The sequence below is a fragment of the Ambystoma mexicanum genome, chromosome 2p (assembly GCF_040938575.1).
Source record: "Ambystoma mexicanum isolate Mex_15411 chromosome 2p, UKY_AmexF1_1, whole genome shotgun sequence".
Classification (NCBI taxonomy): domain Eukaryota; kingdom Metazoa; phylum Chordata; class Amphibia; order Caudata; family Ambystomatidae; genus Ambystoma; species Ambystoma mexicanum.
Window position 1 is genome coordinate 1,416,935,777 of NC_090923.1, and position 13,448 is coordinate 1,416,949,224.

Genomic DNA, 13,448 nt, shown 5'->3' on the forward strand with positions numbered 1-13,448 from the left:
TGGAACTATAGCTGATGATTGGCAGAAGCCAGCATACACATGCAGATGAGTGGTGAATAATATCTCTAGTCTCGCAGAATGAAAGTGGTGTTTTGAGATTGACTGGTTGTTTACTGAAGTGAATTAACTAGACTTTATAGCTATGGCGGTTACTTCAAAGGACAGAGTTGATGATAGAATAAACAGCAAATAAAAGAATGGATCTTCTGTAATAAGGTAGCATTCCTTGGCATAAGGAATCCTACTATGCTGAATTGCTGTACATCATCTATTGGGGGATGTCATGTTGAGGTGTTTAGATTTTCTCATGTTACAAATTGTTAGGATTGATTTTCTTTATGCACCTTTCCCTCCATAGATTCCTATGGGGGCCCACCATCTTTTTGCTATATTTGTAACCTTGTCCTGACTTTTGGAGGTCAGTAAAGCCTTCTGCTTTACTTACCTTGCATGTTTTGCTCATTCTTATGGGGAAACCGACTAGTTTCTAAGACTGTGGGCTTCATTACGAGTTCGGCGGTAGCCCTTAAATGCGGCGGTAATGGTGTTACCGCCTAATTTAATGATCTGCCCAATCCCGAGTCCAGCGTGTTTACCCCCAGCTAACAGCTGGGGGGTAACATGCTGGGAAAATGCCAATTTTCGCGCAAATACCGCAGGATGGATTACCGTCTGAATTCTTGTAACGCTCACCTGATTCCCACGGAGGCGCTGGTCCCGGCTGAACTGTTATAGTCTCTTCAATTGAGAAGCGTAGAGCTCGGATGACTCTCTGGACTGGGCTTCCTCTTATTGACCGTCTGGCTTGCAGGGTAAGGTTTCTGCAGGCGGAAGAAAAAAGGGTTAATGACCGTTTGGCTGGACTTCCTCCTCACTAATCGCCAACTCTCCGAAAGTCCAATGTCCTGGTGAGCTCTCACCTTAGGCGTATAAATGCTGGGCTCTCCATCCTGCGACTTATGCAGGGGTGCGTGGGTTCCAGTTACGTCACTGGAGGGCCTCAAAGTCTTTTGTGGCCTTAGAAGTGGCACAGGTGCTGAGATGCCAAAAGGTGATGCCGCCGTTACTGCACGAGCGGATGCCAGTAGGTATAAAGAGTTTATAGTCTTGAAGAGATGGGCACCGTTAATGAAGTCTTTGCATTGTCTTTTTCAGGTGCCTGGATGCTGAGGGCGTGGTCACTGAGAGCGCGACACATGCGGTTGTACGTAGGTATGGGAATTTCAATGACACCTCAATAATGTCCCTTATTTTCTGTTTTCAGGTCTTGAGATGTTGCGGGCGTTGTTCGTCCGTTGCCGTTGCATGTGCGAAATACGTGAGTATAATGATCTGTGACCTTATTATAGCACCTCTAACAATGTTCTTTTCTTATTTGCAGGTGTCGGGACCTTGCGGGCGTTTGGAAACACGTAAGTGTTAGGCTTTCTTGCAGTCTTTAATGGCACTTAAATAATGTCTTTTCTTGTTTTCAGGTGCCAGGCTGCTGCGGTTGAAGAGATCGTAATACGCGCACAAAAGCAGGTAAGAAAAGTAAATGCGGCCGCCTTCACCCGATTCCTACTAAACAATGTTCTTTGTCTTTACAGGTGCCGTTAGGCTGCTGAAGAGAAGGCCGCGAAGAATCCGTGAAAGCACAGATGAATCAGGTAAGCGAGTGCGGCTGCGAACGTGTTGCAACTTGCTAACCTTATGTTTCTTTTGCTTGCAGGTTCTGCCGGTGTCTGGATTCCTGGATGGTAAGTATAGTTCTCATGTCTTTCTTCCACAGGTTGCTGAGCTGAAGCTGGAGATGTCACTGGAATGCTGGAGCTGACTCGGTGAGTGTCCTGGTGCAGATGCAGAATAACGCGAAGCACGTTTTCCCAAACGGGTGTGATTTAAATAGTGTTGGAGTGATTGGGTGTCTTCTTCCTCAGCCTCGCCCAGGTAAAAGAGTTCCTGTGTTCCAGAGCTAAGGAGTGGCATCAGCCCCACCCAGGTAAGAAAGTAGTCCCAGTTCAGGGAATAGTTCCTCCCAGCAGAAGGCTGGGGACTTCATCCTGCCAGCATTTACAAAGGTGAGTATGCAGCATGTAGGTCTACCCAAGCACCTTTGCAAGAATTATGAGCCCGGCGCCCCTGGCGCCGGGACTGAGGTTCCTTATGAGCCTGGTGCCAGAGGCGCCAGGACATGGTCCAAAGGGCCCCAATAGGGGTTTGGTGGAGCCGGGGACGAGGGTCGTGAGCCTGCTTCCGGGGATGCTGGGCTTGACTTGGCTTCTCGGGAGCAGTGCTCATGACAATACTGCCCAACTCGTGATGAGACCCTGTCAGTACTGAGAGACTTTGTGTCTCTTCTGGAATTATTTAATTTCTTAAATTGCACACATCACCAGTGATAAACCTGTGGGTATCCTCATACCTACTCCCATTGGATCCTCTTTTCAGGTGGCCAGGGAAAGGCCATCGCTTTTGGATCCTGAGCCTGGGGGTAGAGATGCGAGGGAGGATCACCTGTGTCGAGGCTCCTTGGGTATTGGGGAGAGGATATCCGCAGGCGAGACATGGTATCCTCTTGTCCCTGTGAGAACCAACTTCACCCTTCCCCTGCCTTTATAGGCTGTTGCAAACCATTTCCCCTCATTCAGACCATTATAGTACTGAGACTAGGAAGAAGCGATGAAGAGTAGTGCATACTAACATGCCATTTCACCACTTTAGGACTGAGGCGAGGAAGTGGCCTGCAGACTGTTGTAAGGGTCAGGCATGTCCAGAGTGGTCCACTAATTGTAGTCAGGCAATTGAGACTGTGGACTCATAACTTCAACCTGCCAAATGGGTACAGATGTATAGAAGGTGGAGCTAACAAGTGCGTAGGAGAGACCAGCAGGAGAGAAGCCGGGCCGAGCGTTGTGGGCCTGAGGAAAGAATCCTGTGCCGAAGGAGGTGGCTGAGTTGGGTCCTGCAGGAGAGCCAGGATACCGGCAGGTACCTCCAAGAAGCTGTGTAGACGAGGCCAGGGCGGGTTGTAAGAGTACCACAGAGGTGGAAGCCTCAATGGTCGGGTGACAGCGGCATGAGCTGTGGTCCCGGAAGAGATCCGCAAGCTGCAGGTTACCGGCAGCGTCTGCGGGAAGCAGGCAGAGCTGCCGCGGCCCACAGAGAGAAGGCGAAGTACGAGCAGGGTTCACAATCTGAAGAAACTGTGTTGGTGGAGCAGAAACAGAGAAAGCAGCCGCCTGGAGGAGACACGAGGGACCAGTGAGTGAAAAGCAGAGAGCACTTGAACCGGGTTGCTCCTGGGGCTGGTAGAAAGACAAAGTAAACGCTGAATGAATGAAAGAGTATGTGCATGATGCAGCAAACCCAAAGCAATGGGTTGTGAGGAATTATATGGACAAGATGAACTGTGAGCAACAGAGTAAAAGACTCAAATCATTGAATACCGAACTAAATGAAAGCTTTTGATGCAGCTATGAACAGATGATAAGTTTGTGTGAAGTACACGCACAGGATATTGAAACCAAATAATGAATTATATGAAATACAGTGAAAAGCAAAGATGGAATACTGCTGAAAAGTATAAAAGCAAATGTGGTGAAGGAATGAGAGCACCACAAAGTCTGATAGCCTTGTGTTGTCTTCTTGGAAAGGGAACCCGGATAGTGGGTCCAATAGCACAGCGAATAGAGCTCTCACTTTGACATCTGTGCAGTACATGCAGGTTCGAATCCCGACAGGGCCAAACTCAGCCTTTCATCCTTCCGAGGTCGATAAATGAGCACCACACACAGTGGGTAATAATAAGCAGCGCTCAGATGCCTGAGGGTTTGTAGCGCTACATAAATACTAAATTATTATTATTATTTTTAACTGTATGGGAAACACATTGTGGCAAAGTCAAGAGACTGGTAAAGCGGAGAACGTATTGTGGCAAAGCCAGAGGCTGGCAAAGAAAAACCAAATGAGTGTGAACCAGCACACAGGCACAAATACAGAAGAACCTGTGTGTGCTAGGAAGCCTGGGGTTCCTGGTTGCGTGACCTGCAATGGATGGACCCCGTGGTCCAAAAACCTTGCCGAGACCGGCATACCTTATATGTGAAAGCCAAAGAACTATACAGAGAGCAAAGGCAAGTGGATGAAAAAGATTGCTGAAGAGAAGCAGAAGAAAGCAATCTGCCTGAACTGTCAAGAAAGCAGAAGGAGTGTAAAGTTGACCTGGAACTGGTTTTTGAATATTGAGAGCTTAATACTAAGTACAAGTTGGCAAGCTGATGTCTTGGGGAAGGGAGAACGTATTGAGAACTTATAAACTTTGTTGTTGTCTTGAGGAAGGGAGCCTCAATACCTTTTTGTAACTGTGTTGTCTTCTTGGGAAGGGAACACTGAGACTTGGTTGAACTGTCTTGAACTTGGGAAGGGGAGCTGGAAAGGCAGCCAGGAGCTAGAAGAAGCTCAGAACCTTATTTTGAACACTATTTCATGTGTGGCTTACATCGCTACACATTGTTTAGCTTAAGTTGTGAGGGCAAGTATAGGTTTTGGATACAGACAGACTTTTAAGTTGAACTTCCTGACTCAGACTTTCCTTAAGTAGGGAAATCCCACCTTAGCATAGGGCACGTTAGGCCTTCAACCAGCCTGACATTCAAGTTAATAAAACATTTTTATTTGAACTTTGAATCTGTTGTCTGTGTCTTGCTTCATGATGCCCTCACACACCCTATAGTGTACGGGAGCTAGGATACTTTGTATTCTTATAACAATTTACCTAATGGCTTTTTGGTTACTTTGACAATGTGCTTCTGACAAGCTGGTGGCTGCTTTGATATTTTTACAACTTTTGTGATATTTTTCTCATTAACTTTTGCATTTACCGTTAGTGGCTACTAAAAGCGGCTTGCACCCTAAAATTGCTGTGGAATGGGTTTTCACTTGTTCTTTGGCCATATTGTTCTTTGGTTTTCCTCCTGCCTTCTCAAGCCAGGAATATATGGTAACCCCTTTCCCGGTGAAAGCTGCTGCTTTTGCGGGAAAGTGGGATTTGTGTATGTAAGCCAGGGAAGGGGATTGGGGCTGTCTTTTGCCGTCCAGATCCTCTGACGCCCTCTGTCTGTTGCTGGATGGATGTGATGACTAGTGGTTGTCTCCAAGGCTTACTCCTGCAGCTGACCAACATCGACTTGAATGATTGGCCCAGTGAAGCCCTGCTCCTCTGCCTGACCTCAGAAGACCCTTGTGGGTGCTTCGACCCTGGGACCGGTGGAAACAATCAGTCTTGACCCCTGCTCGAGGATCTGTGCCTTGGAAGCCTTTGGAAGTGTCCCTTGACCACACAGTGGACTGACCAGCTCCATTTTGGGATACCTCACTGCAGGTGTCATTGTTCCAGGCAGAGCCTTGGGACTTGCCAGATCTTCAGCTTATGCCATAAATCACATGTCCTCACAATTTCAGCCATCTCACTACAAGGGAAGCTGTGCTGAGGCTGCTTCTGTGTTCACTGTGGATGATCGCCTGTAACCAACTGACTCCTGTGAGATGTCCTGAATGCTCTACACGGCTGAAGTCATCACTTTTTGGTCATTTGGGGGCTCTTCTTGAAGCTGACTGGAACAGTCTGTTGAGCACCACAACCAGCTCCCGGCCCAAAGTTGTGACCTCTGCATCCGCGACCCCTGGGCTTCCCTCACCCAAACCAAGGATAGAACATTGTGTCCCCAGTGAATTCCAGAAAACTGCCAGTATCACCTTAAAGAATCAGAGTCAGGGGGTAAGTTAACATACCTGTTTGAGCCCCTCCGTCAGCCATAGGGTAACATGGGATGGAAAGCCCTCGTCCCTAACTCCCTCTGTCCTGGCCTTTGGGTGTCGAACCTAGGCTAAGGACTCTTTTCGAGGGCTGAACTGAGGAATGGATAGAGTGGGGTACTTACCTGTTTTGGGGTAAATACTTATCTCACTTTAAAGAACGTTCTAAGTACCACCAGAACCCACTGCATAATTTCTAAAATACTTTCCGTGGAGAAACCATAGTTTGGAGCTTCTGACTTTTTTTTTGAAAATCAAAGTATTAGCATTTTAGGTTATAACATTGTGGATCATATCCCAACATTCTGAACCTTGATACAATCATAACAAAAGCCCTTGCCCAGTACCCCCCCATCAGCCCCCAGCCGTGATTCGAGCAACGATATCTAGTTCGCCTGAGGAGCTCGTGGAACACATTACAAGCTACCATCAAACGTCTTTTCCATTGCACACTGGGGTTTCGGGCTTGTCTCTGTTTCCCCTGTGAGTCATGTCTCTTGTAGCACATAGTTTATGCACAGTAACCATTCCTGGTGGCCTTTCATGTTTGGGGTGATCCCCTTGTGTGATGCTTGTCGGTTCAAGCCAGACGACCATATTTTTCAAAAAAGGGTAGCCATAGTTCCTCAATGTTCAATTTGGATTCATCAATAACATGTGTTAGGAATGTCATAAATAGTCTGGACTTTGGTGACCCATTCTTTTTCTCCTGGCATGTGCAGATTTTTCCACTTCTGGGCCAGGCAAAACCTAGCTGCCACACGCATGACCTGTAACATGTGACCCTGGGTTCCCTCATGGTCATTCCCCACATCAATTCCAAAGAGGAGGAGCCAGGGGCATAGGGTCCTTCCCACACCGTCAACCCCTCTTATCCAGGATAAGACCTCTCCCCAATATGTCTGCACCACCGGGCACCTCCACCACACGTGTATATAGTCACCTTTTACCCTCCGACACTTCCAACAGTGTGGGTCATATCCCTTCCTCATCTTGGCTATCCTTTGTGGGGGGTAATGCCACCTGTGCAGTACCTTCAGAGCCTGATGACGGAATTGGAGCGAGGCCGTTCAACGGTTAGCTCGTCTGCACATTTGGACCATCTTTTATCATCAATTACCCCCCGCCCCCTAGGTCTTTTTCCCATTGTGTCCGCGCTGGCGGAGGGTCCCTGGGGGCCGAAAGAAGGAGGAGCTTGTAGAAGCGGGATATCACTCCCTTGGACCCCCGAGATGTGATGAGAAGTCTCTCGAAGTCCGTCAGATCTCTCCTGAGGGTGTTGCCCCAGGGGTTCAGTGAGGACTCCCTTAAGCTGGAGATACCGGAACGGTGAAAGGCTACCCAATCCGAGAGCCTCCAAATGCAGCTCAATGGAGACGGCCAGATTGTAAGCCATCTATATCAGCCCCCTTCCCTCCACACTGAACACAGGACCCCCAGCACTGGATGATGCAGGACCCTTCTTGGAATTTGCACTCTTGGGACCCATAGCCACTCGTCTAGTGTAACCGGGGCAAGGACCTTATTATCCAACGCTACCCACTGCTTTTCCGTCCCCGGGGTGAAGTGATCTATCAGCACCTTTACCTGGGAGGCCTTATAGTATGTCTCCAGGTCTGGGAACCCCACCCCTCCGTCCTCCTTTGGCCTAGTTAGTACCTCATAGGAGATCCTGTGTTTCTTACTCGCCCAGAGGAATCTCAGGAGGGCTTGTTTTATTTCTGTTAAGAATGTCTTGGGCACCTGTACGGGGAGCATTTGGAACAAGAATAGGAATTTGGGCAGAATCACCATCTTCACCAAGTTTAGGCGGGCCAGCCACGAGAGCCCCAATCTCGCCCAGCGTTCCATGTCCCTTTTGACTTTAGACCAGAGTGGGGGAAAATTGTTAGGGAAGAGGTCCCTTGGGGTGCGTGTCACCTGGACACCCAGGAAACAAAACCCGTTCCTCTGGAGTTGGAATGGGAGCCCTCTCACATAGTCCGCCTCTGCCAGATTCCCCCCAATGAACGCCACTGACTTCCCAAAGTTCACCATGAACCCGGAGAGGTCTCTGTAGCGTACAAGGCCCCGCAGCAACAGCGGAACCGACTGAGATGGTCTTGTGATGTAGAGCAGTGCATCGTCAGCAAAGAGGCAAATCATGCAATGCAAGTCTCCAATCTGTACTCCTGTGATTGCCTCATCTTTCCGGACAGAAATCGCCCAGGGTTCCATGACCAGCACATATATTAGGGGTGATAGAGGACATCCCTGCCTTCTGCCCCTCCCCAGGTAGAATGCCTTAGATTCCGTCCCATTTGCCACCACACTAGCTGTGGGAGTGGAGTACAGAGCCGCTATCCATCCCCGCCACCTCGGCCCCATCCCCAGCTAAGAAAATACCTCCCCCATAAAGGCCCAGCTGACCCTGTCGAAGGCCTTCTCGGCGTCGAGAGCCAACAGGAGGGCCCCCTCTTCACGGGCCACCTTCGAGTTCAGCACGTGAAGGGTCTTTCGCATGTTATCGGAGCCTTGTCTGTTTAGCACGAATCCCGCCTGATCTGGGTGGATCAGGCGTGGGAGGCATCTCTCTAGACGGGTCGCCAGGACCCTGGCGAAGATCTTGGCATCTTGGTTCAGGCGGGAGATAGGCCTGTATAACCACAGTCTGCGAGGTCCTTACCTGGTTTGGGTATTACTGTAAATAGGGCCTGTAGGAACGTTGGTGGGATTGAGTCCTGATTTCTGATTCGATTAAACAATTTGACCAATGGTTTTATCATAATGGGCTGGCATTGTTTGTAGAAATCCACTGTGTACCCATCTCCCCCAGGGGCTTTTCCCGTTTTTAATCGATTAAATGGCATCGGTCACCTCCTCTTCTGTTATTTCCCCCTCTAGGTCCTCGCGCTCTGGTTCAGTCAATCTGGATAGGGGATGTTCAGCCAAGTATGCTTGAATCTCTTCTATCGACTCATCCCCTTGTCTGGTATAAAGTTTTCTATAGTAGTCGGTGTGGCATTCCACTATTTCCTCCCTTTTTTTTGCATATGTTGCCCCCTGTGTCTTTAATGAATCCCACCCTCCTTTCAGTTCTACATCCCCTTGCCCTATGTGCCAGGAGAGTCCCCACTCTATCTCCCCGTTCATAGTATCTTTGTCGAGTTTCTTAATCACTTCCCCTATGAGGACCGTGTGAAATGCCTGCCTCTTCTCTCACATTTCCCCCAGAAGGGCTTCCCGCCCCCCCCCTCCCGAGATTGAGTCTGGCCCGTAGGGTACCCAACTCTGCTCGAATCCTGCTTTCAATGAGACCACGTTCCCACTTGCACCTGGAACCTTCTGCTATTAGGAGACCCCAGAAGGTGGCCTTTGCAGCCTCCCACACCGTAACCATGTCAGTTTCCCCATTGTCATTCGTTTCAAAGTAGGCTGTCCATTTCCTTCCTCAAGAAGTCCTTGAAGACCGGGTCCCTCAAGAGCATATCATTACACCGCCATCGAGAAGATCACGGGGACACGGGAAGCGACCAGTTTGTCACTAGGAGTTCGTGGTCGGACCATGTTATTGCTTCCACCCTTCGGAGCTCGGTGGTACCTCCCCCTTCCTCTGAGATGAGTGGAAGGTATATCCTTGTATATGTATAGAGTGGGGGGGGGGAGAAAAAGGTATATGCACCAGGCCTGGCAAGCTCTACACCACACATCCACCCAGTAATGTTTCCTTAAGAGGGTCTGTAGAGCTAGATTGTCCTTAGCACCTCCCTTTGTCCCTGCTGACCACCAGTTCAATTGGGGGTCCATTATGAGGTTGAAATCGCCACCCAGTATCATGGCCCCCTCCGCCCATTCGTCCATCACCCTGAAAATCTGGGTCAGGAACCGTATTTGGCCTGTGTTGGGTGCATATAGGGTGGCCAGTATGATCCCTTCGCCCTCAAAGGTGCCCTTAACCCCCAGAAACCGCCCTCCGAAACCCCTCTTAGTTACTACTTCTGTAAGGTGGAGTGCTTTGCTTAGAAGGATGCCTACCCCCTCCTTCTTAGTACTTCTATGAGAGGCCCAGAAGTTGCGCCCAATTTCCTTTCCCCTTATCATCGATTCCTTTCCCTGTTTATGATGGGTTTCTTGTAGGAAGAGGACCATTAGCTGTTGTTTGCGAAACATGTTGCTAGTCAGAGATCTCTTGTTCTGGGAGTTTAAGCCTTTAACATTCAGTGTGCCTATCCTTCCTTCAACCATTGTCGTCCTTGATCTCTTCCTCTTTGCATACCTCTGTGTATTCCTGATATGGAGCCCACTGTGGAACATAAGGCCGTGGCTCGATCTGGCTGTTGACCTTCCCCTCTACCCTAACGGATTGATCCCCCTTGCCCCCTCCAAAACCTTGCCCACCCCCTCCCCATCCCTCATTCTCTCCCTCCCTTCCCCTTCATCAAGGCGTTCATCTTCGTCCCCCAGCATTTGTTGGGGTTGGTCAACGAACCACCAGGGTCTCATCCCCAGCCCAGGGATGTTCAGTTATCAGGATTCCCATCACCCTCTTTATGTCGGGACCACTCCTGATTTCTATATGACAAGGGGGCCCCCCGTCGAGTTTTCTAAATCCTCGCCCCCTCCTTCCGCCCTTTTAGTGGAATTTCCAACCGGGCCGTGAGCCAAACAACACCTTGGTAGTCCTTTGGAAGAACAACTGACTACACAACCTTGGAGTCTGCCCATAGTGCCTAGGCCATGCGGCCCCCGTTAACTCTGAGGCTCACGTCTTGGGCCGTCTAACCAGTAACAGCTTTGTTCAACTTTTAGGGGCAAGTGTTAGAGTTACTTTAGATGTCCCTCGGAGGCGAAGGAGGGGTGTCTCGTCTTTTGGGACTTACGTGCCCCCTTCACCTTGGCTTTACCTCTGAACGCATCGGGACCATTGGGGACCCGAGTGGGGTCCCGTGCGTCTCCCACTCGGTTGCCCGAGGAGCCGGCCTGGTCATTCACCAGATCCTGTGTGACCCTCTGAATGTCCTCTGCAGACACCAGATGGTGCTTCTCACCCTTCCATTCGAACGCCAGGTAAAAGGGATGACCCCAGCGATACCTTATCTCCTTGTTCTGAAGCCATCTGGTGAGGTTGCTGCATTTTTTCCTCATCAGCAGGGTGAGGGCCGAGAGGTCCTGAAAAATGGCCACCTTGGAGTCCCCATACTGTATACTCTTGAGACTCTTGGCCCTCTCCAGGACCTTGGCCTTGTCTTTGTAGTAGGGTAGTCGTGCCAGCACCGAGCGGGGGCCCTTGCCTCGCCCTCCCCCGCTGTGAACCCTGTCCAGTTTGATCTCTTCTCTATCATACGACCCCAAGACAATCCTTATGATGTCGTGCACCTTGCCTTCCAAACTAAGCGGACCCTCGACCTCAGACTCCACCAGGCCGAAGATGCGCAAGTTGTTCCTTCTCTCTCTATTTTCCATGTCGTCAACCTTGAATTGTAGTTCCTCCTCGCAACGTTGCATCTCCATGAACCTTGCTTCCATTTGAGTTTCCAAGAGCACTGTGGAGAGTTGATTATTTTCAACTCCCTCCATACGATCCTCCAGGGTGGTCACTTTCGTCATGAGGTCTGCCAGCTTGGCTCCCATGTCTGTCCTTAACCCCGCAGATTTCTTCTAAGATCATCAGTATATTGTTCTGGATCGCTCCCAGGTCAGGGGCTGGAGTGGGAATGCCTCCTGTGGCCATCTCACCTTCGTCGGTGCGGTATTGAAATTTAGAGAGAGCATCCTTCCAACTCATGGAAGTCTTGTCGAGGCCGGGTATAGCAAATCCCACGCGTGCAGTACTTGGTGGCGAGTGCACCTCCCCTGAACTCATGGTAGTCTCTTCAGTGGTGTGTCAGAGGTGAAAGTGGCTTGGATGCTGTGTCTATGAGTGTTGGGCCCAGGGGGATGCCAGGTTTGTGGAGGACCACTTGGTGTGCCCCGGGCTCCTGTCCTCGAATCCTTGCATGGGGATCAGGGTGCTCCTCTGGGTCTGGCGTGGAGGTCGAAGGGGGAGCGAGAGCAGCGGTACTCAGGTCCGGTCCAAGGTGGCAGAGGGTGTCGTCTGCTGTGCGCCCCTAGGCAGGGTTGTCCTCAATTCGAGTTGGGTACCCTTGTGAATCTGGGAGGAAGAGTTCGTTCGTCGGGTGCCCGGCCCTCTAGATGGGTCCCCCCCATCGGCCCCACCACTGAGGGTATTGGTCTGGTTGTGCTCTCCGTGTTTGCCTTGCAGCCAGTGGGAGGTGGGTGAAGCAAACCCCCAATGCGGGTGTGTCTTCAGTGGTCCCTTGTGTAGGCTTTCTGCCCCCCTCCCTTTCCAATTATATTGTCCAGTTGTCTTGGGCGCATGCCTCCTCACCTTGGGGGATCCCGATCAGAAATATCTGAACTCACCCCTAAGGAGGGGGGGCACACCAAGCCGTCTCCTCACTTTTCTTGTGCCTCCTTTGGTGTCTGTTGCCCCCACGAGGTGTGAAGGGGGCGCGCTACAGTGTTGGCCCAGATCCGGATGGTTGGCTTAGTGGGTGAGTGGGGGGGCTATACTGCCGCCGGGATTGGGCCTCGCGGGTTCCCCTCTGTGCTATGGGGCCTGTGCGGTTTCCTTGTGTGTGGCTGCAGAGGGAGGGCGTCGGGGTCCGGTCTTTTTCCCCCGCAGGTCCAGCCCCCTTGGTGTGCACTTGGGGGAATAGATTTTTATTTTTATTTTTTCATTATACTTGTTTCAATTGCAATTAAAACATTTTTACAAGGATTATCCAAGTTGATTAATTATTTGACAAATTAATCGAGTCTATTTCCCGGCCAGTTTGTCCTCAGCTGTAAACGTATCGTTAGCATTTCATTTTTTCTTAAGTGGTCACTGCCTCGTCAGTGGCAGAGGTTGTCCGCCTGCAGATTAGTCCGAGACTTTCGAAGAAACCTTCTACCGCTGTTAGCCAATTTGTTTTTTCCCCACTCATCAACCTACTCCACCATTGTTCTTCGTCGTGGTACTGTAGGTTTCCGTATAGGTGATCCAAGTGAAGTGAGAGTTTACCCCGGGCAGATCAACAGGAGGTGGGTAATGGTTTCTTTTGTTTCCGGCTGTGAGCAAAAGTGGCATGAGTTTGTGTCACTTTGTTTTCTTCTTGCCAGAATTTCTTTTGTGTGTAGAATGTTTAGACGAATTCTCAGGAAGTTTTATCGTAATTTCCCATCCGGGCATTTAGCCAGGTAAGGTCTTATTGCATTGACTTTCGTCGTGTTTGAAGGGAAGTCTGATATCACCTTAGAGGAGCTCGCTTCTTCCAAGGTTTTTATCCAATCTCTTTCTAGTATGCGTTTTTTTTACTTTATCTGGATTACTTATTAGCTCCTCTTCGCAGCTACCTACCCAATCCAGGAGAGATTTGTTCTGGAGGCCCAGTTCTGTAACATTTGACATGTTCCTGCTTCCTTTCCTTATTGATAGCCATGAGGATGAATGGAGGTGAGGCCAGCAATGTTTTTCTATATAACATGACTTAATTCCGGGCCACGAAGGATCTTAACGATTGGAGACATAGTTCTCAATGATTGTGGCAAGGTTAAAACCTTCCTCCAGTATATCTTTTCCAACTTAGGCCAGAACTTCACTGGTAGATAAGGCATAGCTTCCGTGCCGT

The 13,448-nt window shown here is 49.8% G+C and overlaps 1 protein-coding gene across 1 annotated transcript in view; it reads right to left on the reverse strand.

Moving 5' to 3' along the window:
* LOC138567571 (zinc finger protein 271-like) overlaps positions 1 to 13,448 on the reverse strand; it is a 359,962-nt gene that overhangs the window by 22,129 nt on the left and 324,385 nt on the right. The window lies entirely within an intron of this gene.